The following is an 11,106-nucleotide window of genomic DNA, read 5'->3' on the forward strand; positions in this document are numbered from 1 at the left end:
GAAACAACTAAGGTTAGTGGCCACAACATGACTAACTTTCATAGAAATCCTTGAGAGGGTTCTGAAGTTCTCATCTAGAGTTGGTAACCTCGCCTTGAGTTCATCTAGCTCACTAGTGGTATCTACCATATTCTTAGCAAGAGAAAGAAAAATAACACAACTCCCCATGGGGGAGTCTTTTTCTGTGAACTGCAACATAAGGGGTTAGAAAAATATATATCTTTATCCTTTTTATTATTCTTGCATTCATAGGCAAAACATCTTTAGAGACCTAGGTATCTAGGTAGGCATTATGGATGAAGTCTAGCAGAAACATGGGAGAGATCCTCACTCACAACCTCCTTCATTTTTTTCTTCCCTCCCTTGAAATTCAAGGTCTCCTCACCATTATCCACCTCCCTCTCTTCCTCATCCCCTTCCTCCAAATTCCTCCTAGCAATCTCCTTTATTTGAGGATTTTTCTTTCCATTTTCTCTTGAGCCTAACACCTCCTCCTCCATGTCCAGATATATATTCACCTTCTTCTTCTATCTAGCTTTGGTTTTAGCCAGGTTATCCATCTTTCTATGCCCCTCGCCCTCATCTCTTGTTTCGAGTTTCCAAGGTCAACATCAATATTTTTTTTAATTTTAAGCTTTTTACCTACAACCTGACTCATAGGAACAACATTTTTTGTTGTTTCTTTTGGGTTTCATGGGGTTCCCAAAGGGGTATGACTAGATGAGGGTTGAGGGGTGGGAGCCCAAGACCCTCCACCAATTCTTAGAGGGTTTTTTGGGGTTGGAATAATCTCAATGGTGATGCATATAGGAGGACACAAAGAAAGGTGGGAATTATACAAGTGGAGAATAAGACCTTGATGGAGGATGGTATAGCTCATTCCCTTTCTTTTTTCTTCCTAAATTCTAACATTGTATCTTCAAGCTCATGAAGCAGGAAAAAGGGAATAGAAAGAATGTCTTAATTTTGAAAATGAACCCAAATCTATCCTCTTGGGTTAAGTATTTCATGATAACCAAGCATACCTCATTCCATGGTTCTAATATTTTTTCATGCAAAACCCCACCCATATGTCAAAGTAGCTCCTCACCATGTTTGAAAAATCTATTAAGGCTTGTCTTGTTTGAAACTTTAATCACTTTTTGTATTTTTCTTCCTTCCACTAAAAATCTTATTTCCATAACAATGATATCCTCATTAACTTGGAAGGAATTCCATTAATGGTCACTCTCTTATTCATCCAAGAATTCACAAATTGCTGCAAGAAATCCTCATCATAGCTCGTCATGGTTTCCATTAAGGGAACTAGACAACCTTTTTTCAATATAATCTAGATGCAAGGCTTCCTCACACTATCTTCAATACTGGTGGGCTCAATTCTCTCCAAGTCACCACCCATATTATCCTCTAAATCAACACTCACCACAATCTCCATATTTGCAAACTTAGGATAATTTTTCTTGAAGTGAAGATAGTATTCTAGATGTTGAATAGTATGAAAGCAATTTATGTATCTTTCATTCCTAAAAAGGCAGAATTTATTGTAATTATCAAAATAAGTGGTATTAAAAAATGTGTCCCTTCTCCATAGAGTAGCCATGTATGACCTACCACATCTTCAATCAATCATTAATACAATCCTCTGTTGGAGATTGTGCAAAACATGATTTATTTGAAATCCTAATTTTTTAATTAATTAATTATGACAAGATCTTGCTTAATCTTTTCCATAAAATTATTAGTGGGCATTAAAATAATTAGACTCCAATCCCAATTATTATTCACATCAAATCTCATTTTTCATCTTATTTAAAGGATCTATTTTATCATAACATGTTTGTAACTCCCCCCAACGACACCAATTAAAGTTAAAAAAAATCATAGCTTCAAAATTTAAATATTATTTCATCATTTCTAACCAATAGAAAACCCACAAAAGGAACACATTATTCTTTCCTATGTGATCACCTAATTTTTCACCAAACAAAGATTTTTCGATACTCTGTGAAGATTAGTGAAAAAATAGACGTAAAAATTGATTAGGGTTTCTAAAAATATGTTACCCCTTATAAAACCCCTGGGGCAATAGTCATGTCTTGTATTTTGTATTTTGTCAAATAGGGAAACATAAAAAAACTCTAGTTATATGTTATTTTCTTTCATATCCCTAAGTCATTTTGATCTCTTATCATATTAAATTTCATGTCTCTTAGTTCTTTTAAGTTGTGATGTTGTGAAAATGCTTCAATCACAACATTGCTCCTTTATGATCTCTAACCATTTTGAAGGATGCGAAGATGTGAAACAGACATCAACACAGTTAGTGCGGTTTGTAGCTATTAAGATCAAATGTCAAGTTTAAGTTACAAAGATGCAATAAGTTGTTAATCACAAGGTTGTAAACATTATCAAGCTTAAGGCATGTAGAGTTGTGAAGTAGCAATTAAATGCCATGTAGTCAAATTTTGAACCATCACATGATTGCAAGTGATCAAATAAACTCTTGTTTCTAAGTTACAAAGGTGTGAAAGAAAAAAATAGTTAAGTTAAATGGTTATCACATCTCCACAACTGGTTAAAGATAACCCAGAGTTACGGTAGCAAAAAAGCAAAATGATTTGATCGCATCTTCATAGGGTTAAGTGTTGAGTTAGGATTTCAAGTTGACATGTTATGATTGAAAGAAATAGTTAATTTTAAAAGGTTATCACAATGGCACAAGTAAAGAAGCATTAAAGATAAGTCAATTTGTGAAGTAGTGATGAATGAGAAAATAATCAAGATAACAATCATCACAATATCGCATTGTTAAGCCAAGAGCAACGATTTTGAGATGTGAAACTCTAAAGATCATTTGATAATTAAAGGAAATGGTCATCACACTATCACAAGTGTTTAAGTTACAGTGAAATATTAAGTTGCAAAGGTGTGGAAAGTGATCATGATAGTTAAGGTTTAGGCAGTCATAGCATCGCATAGAGTTAAGGATATCCTGAGATTAAAGCTGAGAAGTGGTGAAATCCTTTGATCGCATCTTCGTGAGGTTAAATTTGTGGTTAAGGTTTAAGGTTGCATGACTATGAACAAATAGAATGTTACATTTAGAGGTGGCTACCACAACATCATAGATGGCAACACAGTTAAGAAATGCTAAGTTGCAAAGAAGTGATAAAGAATCATGCAATTAAAATTTAAACCATCACATCTTCACAAGGGGTTATGATTGATTAGAGGTCAACATAGCAAAGTGGCGAAAGCTTATAATTATACTTTTGCAAGGTTTGATTGTGAGCTAAAATCTTAAGTTTCAAGCTTGTGAGATGTATTCAAAATAGTTGAGTTAAAGGTCAGTGCAACATCGCAAGGTTTCATTTGTAGTTAAGGTTATTGGTTGTGAAGTTACGAAGTAAAGTGGTGGTTAATCAAAACAGTCAATACAACATTGTACTGTTAGAGAAAGCCTTGTGTTTGGTAGTTGTGAAGGGCTAACAAAGGTAAAGATAAAAGCATCACATCATTGAAAGTAAAAGAAATCTTAAGTTCTAAGCCGACTTGAAGATGTGAGGTAGTAAGTTTCATGGTCATCACTAAGTCACAATGGTTAGTAAATTGAAATGTTGAATAGTTGTGAAGGAGTGATAAAGCATAAAAAGTAGTGATCGTAGTTTTGCAAGCCCATACATTCAATGAAGAAATAAGGTTGCAAAGTGGCGATTAAAGGGAAGTGCAACATCATAGGCTAGACATAGTAGTTAAGAAAAGTGGTAACGAAGTTGTGAAATAGCTTAAGATAACCAATTTTGCATGGTCACAGGAACAGATGAGGAAAGATAGAAAGCTATAGTGAAGAAACAATAAAGAACTCATCATAGCATCATAACTCTCAGTTGTGAAAACATAAAACATAGTTTTAAAATGTACATGTTTGAGCTAGATAAAGAAATATAAGTTGGATGTATGATGGGTAAAAAAGAGAAGATTTTTCCAGCTTTTCAAAGATTGATAGGTTTTAAAGCATGCTGATTTAAATGCCATTAATGCAATGCTCATGTTGTAGAGACAGATAAATTTTAAGAAGAATAGATATTTTCATTACAAATTAGATGATTGTTTGAGTTTCAAAGAAGAGTTAGAATTGTAGAGTAAATTTGAGCAATTTCTTAGCATACAACATTTAGAATACTTGAGATTATTTTGCAAAAATGGTGCAAAAGGAAGGAAAATTGATAACACGACCTGTGATTGAATAAATTACTTTAAAAGGGAAAATCCCTAGCCCATTCGTGGATGAATGGATGTCAATTCTACCTGGTTCTTCAAATGCACAAGTTGTAAATGACCTTGCTTTTCAAGATCCCTATGCATTCTGTAGAGATGCAGAGGTGCCTAATAGAAATAGCAGTGAATTATTCAAGTATATCTACAAGAATAGGATAGAGAAGGTCCCAATATGTAACCCTTGGACCATGAACCTAGGAAAGTTAATCTTGACAGAGGTCTTTGTGGATATTGACCTAATGAAGGCACTGACAAAATGTTACAACCCAATTAGCAAGTCATTTCATAGGAAGGATAGGAGTATCTTTGTGGCATTGGATAAAGAGACATTCATTGAAGCATTTGACTTGGGAGGCCCTATGTCATTGCCAATTAACATAGAAAAATTTAATGAGAATTTCAAAATCCAGAAGAATTTTTACATGGGCAAGGTTATGACTAGGCATATCCCTGAGGTAAAAAAAGAGAAGGGGGAAATACCAAAGAAAAAGGAAGTGGATAAATCCATGCCTCTAGAGTTCTTTCAGAGGTATATGAAGAATATATTTTTTTTCTTTGAAAAAATCCCTAGGTTCAAATGGAACCATGTATGCTACTAGTGCAGACTGCATCATGGAATTAAACATTTAGGATCCCAACACAAATGTGGGATATGATTTTTTCGAGTAAATCATAACCAAAATACATGATGAAATTGTTTCTGCATAGGAGGGGAGATTGGAGAATTTTAGGTTCTTTCACTACTCTATGCTCATGCATCTAATCCTATTTAGAAATGTCAATCTCTTTGATCAAAGTTTCTTCAAGTGTATAGAGGAATGGAGAGAGAGAGAGAGAGAGATTACCTGTGCAAAGATGGACAAGGTTATAGCAAATATTTTACCCCTACTCTAATTTTATTTCCTTTTATAATGACTTTGTTCACCCTGTGTTAAAAATGATAGGAACTGTTAACGAAAGAATATCACATAATGTAAAGAAGATAGTTAAGCCAAATTTATGTTTTGGTGCAGGAAAACAAATAGAGCATAATTGGGGTAGTGTTTTGAAGACTATATTATTATTAGGATTTTTGGATGCTCTCAGCCTCCCCATCTTCTCCCAAAGTTTGTACCGGAGAGGTTAGGAAATGTAGAGATATTCTGGTAATTAATTTCATTAAATAGGGAAAACTATCAAGAAGGGCACTTTCTTATGTAGGTGTACAAAATTAGGAGACTTTGAGATAGGAAAAAATATTATTTGAAGAAATTGATGCTTTCCTTAGAGAATAAAAATTGCCAATGGCCCCCCCTAGAATCTATGACCCTTGCTATTCCTTGAAGAACATGAAGAATTATACCTTAGCTCCAACAAAATGCCTATGGGAGGAGGATATCATTACTGACAGATTGGATGAAAATGTATGTAGAAAGAGAATGATTAACTTCTAGGATGTAGTCAGTTTGGAATGAGAGATGAGGATAGTTGATCCATCTTGTAAGGGGTTTTATCCTAAGATGGTGTACTAGGCCAAATTGGATAAATGTGTTGAAAATTTTAATGAAATTTGAGCTCAAGTGCCTAAAGAAATCTAGAAAAGAGTAGATCCTAAATCTTTTGATTAGGACATTATGGTAGAAGTCAGTGATGACAAAGAAGACCAGGCAAAGAGTTCACAGTGGGCCCAATAGAGAAATAAGAAGTAGAAAATGGTGGAGATTCCACCAAAGGCCACATAGAAAGCCTTACAAATCCTCAAAGGGGGCAACTAGTATTTTGATACTATGAGAAGAAACTTTCTAAAAACCCAAGCTACTGAGGATGAAAAAAGGGCCAAAAAACTTGAGCTTCATGCTCAAATTCTTGATGATGGGATCATAGAGGCCAATGAATTAATGAGTGATGATAACTTCATCAAAATAGAGGAATTCAAGGGTTTTCCTTTAAAATTGAAACAAAATGAGTTATCTCTACGAATGAAGCTAGGTGACTCAAATGAAGTAGTTGCTGAGATGATTTAAAAACTATAGGAGTATGATCATGCTAGTAAAACCCTCATTGTGGAAGAATCTAGAGAGATAGGAAGGAGAAGCGGTATGATTGTCTTCCCAGGGTGAGATATCAGTTCTTCATGTTTATTAGATCAAATTAGAAGACAAAAAAGAACCATATCTTTTGAACATAAGAATCAAATGGGAGAGTTGATAGGCTCTAGGTATAATATTGATGCCCAAACTATGGCAATATGGAGCTTAGCTCTAGAAAACCTAAAGCCTACTCTTATGGAAATTAAAGAATCCCTTGGGGGGAATGTTAGATTTTGGAATGTGCACTCTACTTCGAGTAGTGTAATTCCCCGCCAAGGGATCCAAAGAATTTCACTAAGTTTGCCAAACAATTTTTTTTTTTTAAACATGAAATATAAACCATTCATAACATTTGCGAAAGCAATAGTAACATCCAACTGAAAATAACATAACATAACAGATTACATTCTTTAAAGATCCCTTAACGTTGAATTACTTCTAATCATAACTTATTCATCTAACATTACATCCTTAACAACGAAATAACAACTATACATCCAATGTTCTTAAACCATATACAAGTGTACATTTTAGATTGCTCAATCATCCACTATACATGTTACAAGGTATGAAAGGCTTAAAAGAATATACATCCATGTATATAAAGTATATCATCATCCAACATTAATCCATGATGCAATAACATAATGAGACCATAAATCATACATGATACATCATCACAAAAGACATAAACATCCATCATAAAAGATAACTATACATCACAAACATAACTAACTAAGTGCATGGTTCCTCCCAACCATAAATAGCATCATTAGACCATCATGGATCCTAGCCATCCCTCCGTGCGTAACATTCCAAAGGACCGAAGAGATCATCGGCTATAAACATAGTAGGAATGTCACTCCTAAAAACATCCTACTAACATGCAAAGTAAAGCATAGGATACCATCATCTAACATATGCAAACCATCAATATAAGAAACATACCAATAAATACATCCATTATAAGGTATATCGTCTATCATAATGATCCAAGAACATAATGAAGATAAATACCAACCAAGAATACTCCAACCACAGTGTCTCAATGGATCTCAAATGATAAGAGTGGAAAAACACTACCACCCGACCGCGTGGAACCTAAATGGTCCACTCCCACCATGCTGAGGAGACAGTCTCAAGTCCCAAACAAGATATCAAAACCACAAAGCATAAATCTCTATAAGTCTAGGAATCCTAAGAGTATACTAACTCAAAGGTTCCATCACACAAAACTGACATCTAATTCCCAGAGGTGTAACGCCCCGCTCGGGAACCCAAGAGAAATAAACCTAATATGTTACAATGTTTACTGAACTATTTTTTTTTTTTTTTTTGAAGTTTAAACAACATCAAGATAACATTAATGCGGAAGCAATATGAAAATACAAAACAAATACACATTTGCAATTACAGATATAGTTTCAATTCCTCATGAGTTCCTTTACATTGAGTCACATTTAATGTTTTTAAATTAATTAGTTTAAGTTCCAAGTACAATGTCTCAAGATCATAAAGAAATAACAGATACATAATCGCATAAGCAAATACATAAGTATACTAATACAATGAATGTACGTCCACTAAATAACATCCACTGCACATGTCGCAGGGTATGTGAAAATAGATACAATACATCAGAATACATGATAACATATATACATCATCAGAAAAGAAGTCTCTGAGATAAGAAATAAGAATGATAAAGGTACATCTTCTGCAACGAACATCCAACAGCTGGCAATGTGAATGGGAACCCAAATGGTAAGAAGACACTACCTCCGACCGCGTGGTTACCTAGTCAGGCTTCCACTCCCATCGTGCAGGGAAGATAATGAACGATCCAAAAATGGCTAATCAAACATAAAACATTCCTAGGAAAGGTACCCCTAATAGCCAAAACTACCTCAAAGGTAACACATGCTATTCAAGAAGATAAAATAATCTGAAAGTAAGAACACTCAATCCAATACTGACACCACATAACCAAACATCATACACGAACCAAGTATAAACCAAATAACAAGATCATAAGATAAAGTCAACGAAAGATAATCATCTCAAGTCAAAAGCCACATGTCAAAAGTACATCATCCATGAATCACCAATCATCATCAATGAAAGTAATAACCACCATAAACACATCCAACAATAAATACACCACCAGAGGTACACAAATCTATAGAGGAGACTCAGGCTACATACTAGGGAGTGTCATCACATGGCTACTTGAGTTACCCTGGACTGATCTCTTAATAGACCTCGGACCCTCAAGCGTTGAGTTACCCTGGACTGGTTACTCTGAACCCCGGACCCTCAACATCACACATATGGAAACTAGAAAGCCCTCTCAAAAAGACGAGGCACTCATCTCATTCCCACCCTTAGTCTATACAAGCACTCAAGGCATGGGTAGATAAAAAATCTCTAACTTATATTTTTAGTGTGTTTTCCCCCCCATAAATTTTATTTACTAGATTATCACTTATTACATAACTTGCATTAGGTTACCCTGGCACTGACCACTTTGGGTCCCAGACCCCTATGCAAACCACTCCCAAGTCACGTACCTAGACAACCTCTCCTAAGCACATAAAAACACAGTTGTGTCCCATACCACAACACCCATAATGATCAAACTCGGTTCCTTAACAGGCAACCTGAAATAAGATGGATCTCCCATCCAAATACACATAAAAGTTCCACAAGGTATAATCCCAATTTGAATCACAAAGCACATCATGACATCCAACCACAAAATAGTATCAAAAAAATTTCACAAAACCTCTGGTGTACATCCTAGACTAGTCAACATCTAAACAACTCGAGACTCCACAAGTATAAGCCATACAAGAAAAACAACATAGTTTCATAGTCTGAGTTTTGGTTTGAGAATACATAATTTGATTACAAGTAAAGTTTCACTTTACATTTTAATGTACGTTTTAAGTATAGAATATTCTCAATTTATTCTACAAGTCAACTCATTAATTAATTTGGATAAACTATAAAATTACCCCCATTTATATAATATCAATTAATTATTAAAATAATAATGATTGTTCTTCCAATAAAAATTAATTATTTCCATTTCATTAAAGCCAATATCATTAATATTAAAATAATTCTGAATTCCACTAAGTATTCTCTTATATTAATTAATTTTAATTAAATTTCATTTAATTAAACTAATTAATAATATAAAATTAAAATAATCTTACTCATTTATAAAAATAATAAATGTTAATAAATTCATAATAACATTCATTAGACCAAATTACTAAATAATCCTATAATTTACATTATAAAACTTGTTAATAAAATATTGGTAAATATTAATAAAATTAACATATTAAAATTCATTAATAAATAATAACAAAGTTTATGTAAAAATTATTATTAAATATTAATAAATATTAATAACTTTAATAATAAATTTTTAACAAAATAAAATAATAATAAAAAAGGCCTACGTGTTTTAAGGCTCGCCGGCCTGCACTGCTCTGCGGCCGCAGGGTACCCTGCTGTGCGCAACAGTAGTACAACTGCTGCCTGCGGTAGCAGCGGTACCGACTATCGCAGCCTTTAATGCCGGCAGCAGGTACGTGGGGGAAACAAACCCCCAAAAAAATTTAATTTAATTTTTTTTTAAGTTTTATTTTTATTTTAATATAAACAAAACATATTTGTAATATATATATATTTTTATTTTTATTTTTATTTTTAATTTTATAATTATGTTTCATAAATTTTAATTTATATAAAGTTTAATAAAATTAATAAATATATATATATATATATATATTTATATGTATATATATATATATATTTATATGTATATATATATATGTATGTATATATATATATGTATGTATATATATATATATATATATATATATGTATATGTATATATATATATATATATATATATATATATATATGTATGTATATGTGTGTGTGTGTGTGTGTGTGTGTATATATATATATATATGTATGTATATATATATATATGTATATATATATATATGTATATGTATGTATATATATATATATATATATATATATATATATATATATATATATATTATTTATTTATTTTTATTTTTATTTTTTTTTAATAACATGTACATTAATACTCTGATAGGAAAACCAAATTTAATCATTCAATATCCTAATTCAAAATTTTCTTTTCATTTCAAACTTTTTTCTCAAATTAATTTTCGTTCTTAAAATTTATTGAAAGAGGACGTTTATCTTTTAAATCTCAAGTTTGATTTCAATGTCCAAAAGATTCACGTATTTAATTAATTTCTTATTCAAATACAATTCTCTAAAATAAACCCAATGAAGTATCCATCTAAGTCATGTAGAGATATTTCTCAATCAAGAACAATATTGCATACAGAAAAACAACACATGCAAAAGACACGGAGCAAACAGAAATTTGAAGAGCAAAACTAATATACAATTAAACCACAAGATCCTACCTGGATCTGATGCTAAACAGTGGCAGCTAGATAAAGATTCCTACTGCAAGTGAAACCCTTCAAGCTACGAAAAACTTTCCTTATTTTCCAAACCCTCTGATTTTCTCTTCAAACCTGTGTGTGTCCTCAAATCTGTGTATGAAAAACTCCCCCAAAAATGACCCCAAAAACTCTCTAATATAGAATTTAATTACCTTTAGGGTTTTTGTCTCCACAACTCTAAAATAATAATTATTTTATTTAATTAATTCTTCATGCACAATTAATTTTCT

General features: G+C 32.6%; 1 pseudogene; it reads left to right on the top strand.

The window, feature by feature from the left end:
- The window catches only part of LOC149542569 (pentatricopeptide repeat-containing protein At4g04790, mitochondrial-like), a 32,412-nt pseudogene extending 22,476 nt beyond the window's left edge, over window positions 1-9,936 (top strand).
- The last annotated feature ends 1,170 nt before the right edge of the window (window positions 9,937-11,106 follow it).

Source organism: Cupressus sempervirens, chromosome 8 (genome assembly GCF_028749045.1).
Source record: "Cupressus sempervirens isolate cs-2001-9-10 chromosome 8, ASM2874904v1, whole genome shotgun sequence".
NCBI classification, from domain to species: domain Eukaryota; kingdom Viridiplantae; phylum Streptophyta; class Pinopsida; order Cupressales; family Cupressaceae; genus Cupressus; species Cupressus sempervirens.